Source organism: Sinocyclocheilus anshuiensis, unplaced genomic scaffold, assembly GCF_001515605.1.
Source record: "Sinocyclocheilus anshuiensis isolate Anshui unplaced genomic scaffold, SAMN03320099.WGS_v1.1 scaffold183, whole genome shotgun sequence".
Classification (NCBI taxonomy): Eukaryota; Metazoa; Chordata; class Actinopteri; order Cypriniformes; family Cyprinidae; genus Sinocyclocheilus; species Sinocyclocheilus anshuiensis.
Window position 1 is genome coordinate 3,587,070 of NW_015548309.1, and position 5,130 is coordinate 3,592,199.

The 5,130-nt window shown below is 39.7% G+C and overlaps 1 protein-coding gene across 1 annotated transcript in view; it reads right to left on the minus strand.

Moving 5' to 3' along the window:
- Window positions 1-5,130, minus strand: part of LOC107656398 (putative adenosylhomocysteinase 3) — a 43,305-nt gene that overhangs the window by 13,296 nt on the left and 24,879 nt on the right. The gene's annotated exons all lie outside the window — the stretch shown is intronic.

Consider the following 5,130-nt stretch of genomic DNA (forward strand, 5'->3'; position numbering starts at 1 on the left):
CTATATATATATATATATATATATATATATATTCACACACATACACACACACACTGTATACACACACACTAACACACAATATATTTTTTTTAAATATATATTTTATTAACAATAACTTCAACTCGTGCATACTTGCTGACGTTGGATTTCACTCCCCAAATGATCTTTGAACTGTTTTCCATTTTTCTGAGCTGTAATACTCAGTCAGATAATGCTTTACAGTGTGCCTATTACCACAGGAAGTGACAAACAAGTATGTAAACAATGACCAGTCCCAGCACAATGCTACAATTCACACATTAAGCTGATCATCAGGAATAAGCTCTTAATTGGAAAGTGAGAAGAAAATTATTTAGATCCGTCCTAATCTTTAACACAGTTTGACCTGCCAGGTAGGTAGGTACTTCGTGTATCCCACAGTTAGGCAGGTTTAAAGGTGATCATTTCGATATCATAACCTTGATAACTCCAACAGTATCCTTTATAAACTCAGTCGGCCACCACTAATCTGCTCTCAATGACAGTCTGGAGCGGAAACCTTTGAGAGCTCATTGTAGACGTGTCTGTAAACTGCTCTACTATTAATGGCCTGGCAGCTGTTGCCTGAAGAGAGGAACACGCTGCGTGAACCGTGAGAGGATTACGGCGCGGTGCAGTCATGCCCTGCTGACGTTATTATCTGAGTCAACAGCAAGCCTCAAATCCCCCTGCTCCATCAAGAGATTTTTAAAAGCACGACTATTACATAACCCCGTGCCATATCGGTGTTCAATCAACCATGTACTGAGTGATCGCAGTGATTAATCTTCAGGCTTTAGGACGAAGCTATAGGAGGTGCTGTTTTCAGGATGGATGGATGGATGGCTTTTAGACCATGAGTAAAACACACAGCTATGCAGACAAGTATAAGGTCCAGACTTACAGAGACCTTGATTCACACAAACACACCACTGTGCCCGAAAGCACTTGAGCCCTGCACTTGAGCAAAATGACAATATAGTTTTGCGACAATAACGCTACAGAGAAACAAACACCCGCAGACTCTGTGAACTTCAATTTGGCACCTGTTTATCTCTTATCACTTGGCACAAAGGGCTGAAGGACTGTACTGGGAACGTTTCATTGCACAGGAAACACACTCTCCCAAATCACATACTCACAGGAAAAACATGATACTAATCTGATAAGAAAAAGCTCAGAATTCTCAGATTCAATGAGAAATATGGCAAAAAATAAAAAAAAATAAAACATTTCCAGGATTCACCATCTAAAAATAGCCTACTACTCTGGTCCAAAGCTTGGTTAGAATCGTAAGTGTTTGACTTGGAACACTCTACAGAAGACAGCAATTCTGCAAAAAGACTCAACTCACAATTGATACCAATAGAGTTTGATGTTTCTAAGCTAACAGCATGATACTCCATGTATAAAAATACATTGCACTTCAAGGTTGGAGTGGGAATCAAACTTCATCAGAACAGCATTCTTGCAATGCAACTGGAGACAGGCAAGTACACAACATTAAGATTATAAGGCACTGTTTGGTGTTCAACTGTGTTAACTACTGTGCTCACCCACAGAGTCAGACAGTGATCCTTTTCACTCAAAATTTCCCATTTTTTATTCTGATACAGCTTGGTTTGTTGGACCGTTGGGTCAGACAACCAAATTGCTCCAAAGTTTGTTTCGTCCACTGGGTTGGACAACCAAACCAGTTCAGAGTTTGTTATGTCTATTGGGTCGGACAACCAAACCAGTTCAGATTTTATGTCATGTCCATTGGGTCGGACTACCAAACCATTCCAGAGTTCCTTTTCAATTGGTTGAGTTGTCCAGGTGATCTCGGACCGATTATTTTGGTGCGGATCCAAGAAATTCATATTTGCCTAAAAGAACCCAACTAAGGGAGAAAATACTGAAAGTTCTGAAACAAAGATTCCAAATGAGCAAGGTGTAAAAACCCAGTGAATCTGCATTTGCACCAGGCTGACAGATCAAGTCTAACAGGGGTCAAAGAGATTGTGTTGGACCCCCTCTCGCTCTCTACGGCAGAAAACAAACATTGCATCCTGCAAATCCACCTTGATCACACACATGGCTCTGGACTATTTTAATTTCAGAAGTTTAAGCTTTCAGCCCCCAGGAATGCCCGAAGACCACCCTGTCACTTTCTCCCCTCTTACCTTCTTAACTGAGGGCTCGGAGATCTCTCCATCCTTCTTTTTCTTGAGCATGACACACAGGAAAGCAAAGAGAGACAGAAAGAAACCGAGCAGCAAAAGGGAAGGGACCGGTGGAGAGGAAGTAGAGTTTTATACCAGCTTTACATGTGGCCAGTCTGAACTGAATCCATGGCCTGTGCAGCACAATGCTTGACTGTTTCCCTTTGGGGGTTTTTGTGCATCTCTCTTTTAATTTTTAATTGTTTAGAGGCTGAAACGATTCTGGTCAGAGTTGGCAAAACGTGTGTGTGTGTGTGTGTGTGTGTGGAGGCTTTTAGGAGGTGATTACTGCATCTCATGCTCAAGATAATGAAGCATGCCAAGGACACATATACACACACTGCCACCACTGGTCCTGACAAGGAGCTCTTTGTGTTTTTCTGGTCCTAGAATACAGAAGCAGAAGGGAACAGACCGGAAGTACAAGAGGGACAATTACTCTGGCATGTTCTTGAGTTCTTTTAACTCACCTTTATGACGAACATCAACGTCATGGTCGCCGGTTTAGCTTGTTGATTATCAACTGTTAGCCTTTAACAAGAAAAATGTGCCAAGACTTTACAAACAGTTCAACATTGTAAAGCAAACAAATTGCTGATGGATGTTTTATGATGGCCCAATCTTGAAAACAGTGCTAATGAGCTGGAGGTCGTCCTATAAGAATATGGTGGTCCACATCTCCTGTGAGCTCCTTTGTGAAATGTATTAGGGGTGTGGTTTAAAATCTTTTTCCCAGTATGACTTCATACCTTTCCCATGGACCTGGATCATGCATTACTTTATCTAGGGAGTTTAGAAAGTCAAATATTTGAGAACTATTATCAGTCTTTTGTGGGTCTGTGCATTCTGCCGATGTAATTTGCACAACAAAACAGACTAATACACATAAAGCCTTAAATGTAGCTCAAACAGTAGAGCATGACGTCAAAGTCATGGGTTTGATTCCCAGGGAACTGAAAAAATGTGTACCTTGAATGCAATTTAACGGTTTGTATAAAAGTGTCTGCCAAATGCATAGATGTAAATGTTTAGTCCATGCTAGACATTTATTTTAAGGCCAGAAACGTGTATGCAAATACAGATGCAAATGCTTGGCCAGCTTTGCAAATGTGTGGTCTTGTACAAACTAAACGTGTTACTTTCAAATCTTTGGGTCATTAAACCAGATGTGACGTACAGCAGCATGCTATAAACATGTAAGTCTTAACTAACCTAGCAAGATTAGTTATGTAGTAGAACTGAAAGTTTAATGTGTCTATAAAAAGCTGCTTTAGTTTATGCTTGCGTATTCCCATAGCTAAAACAGTAGAGCATGGGATTAGCAACACCAAGGTCATGGGTTCAGTTCCCAGGAAATGCATAAACAATTATGAGATGTATACCCTGAGTGCAACGTAAGTTGCTTTGGATAAAAGCGTCTGCCAAATGCATAAATGTAAATGTTAATGCCTGCTGCCGCGCCGCATGTCGCAACTTGCATTGCATTATACTGTTGTCCAAGCAGACACAGTCCTTTTAAGACGTTTCATGTGTACTAATAAACGTACCGACTTCAAGTTCAGAGAGAAGGATTTGTGGTTTTTGAATTACGTTCGTTCCTAATCAGACACTGTCTGCATAGTCTAAGGGTGTATTCACACCAGGAAAGTCGCTAGTTCACTTGCTTTGGTCCGGACTAAATACAATGTTGATTTTTTTTGTTTGGTGCGGTTCGCTTTCACCCTGCCCTTTTTGCAAGTGAACCAGAAATTCTAAACAAAACCACACGTGTGCTAAGGTCATCCATTCATTGGAAAGAAATTCTCAAGCAGGGATAAACAGGAAGTGCAAAAACAGGCTAATCATGGAGATCTTTCGTAGTGCAATTTTTATTCTTTTGGTGTTATCAGATACTAACGCAATATGAAGAAACTTATGAGCATCATATGAGACAATGTAAGACGATGTTGTAATTACAACTTGCCGAAAATAAAACCTATAGATATAAAATACTTAAAGCACATCACAATGTTAGTTTAAACATTTAACCTATATAAATGTGCGCTATTAGGTGCATATCCAATCGTTTTTGCGGAGAGTGGAAGCTGAAGCGTGCTTCGGGATATCAGTAGAAACAAATTAAATACTCCATAATTTTTGCTCATAAAGGTAAGAATAATACATCGTTCGGAACTGTAAAGGGTCTATTTTTATTTGTGTGCACTCACAATATCAAGAAAACTTTGTGCTTTTGTAAATAAAAAAAACAGTAAACAAATAAGATGCGCTTGCCGTCTCGAGTCTTGAACAGGAGCGCTTCACAAAAATAAACCGAAACTCAGCGAATATTTTCCATACAGACATGATGAATATATCTATAGAAAGCTTTAAATGACTACAAAACGAAATAATTCAAATCCAAAACAAAAACTCTTATTATTATGTAATCCGTAAAGATGCATTTCTTTCTAAAGGCGCTGAGTTCGATTCAATCGAACCAAACAAGACAGGTGTGAATACACCCCAAGTACGCAGTAAATAGGGTTGGGTATCGATTGGTTTGTTTACGATAACGGTGCCAAATCGATACTTTTAAAATGGTACCGGTGCCTGAACCGATAATTTAAAAAAAGAGCCACACAAAAAAAAAGGATGGATAACATTAAAGAACATTAGTTTTTCTTCCCTTACTCTAAGGCTAATAAATATATTTCACAATCTGGGTCATTATTTAATACAAAACCACACATAAGGTTTCTATTAGGGCTGCACGATAAATCGAAATCGCGATTCGACAGAAGCTGCGATTGTCATGCGTATCTTTCAGTGAAGCACGGTTCTATGATCATCAGTAAATCTCCCTCCGAAGGCCAGAGGGCGCTCTCGCGCGGAAACTCCAAATACGCCTCGCAGAAGAAAACCAGGAAAT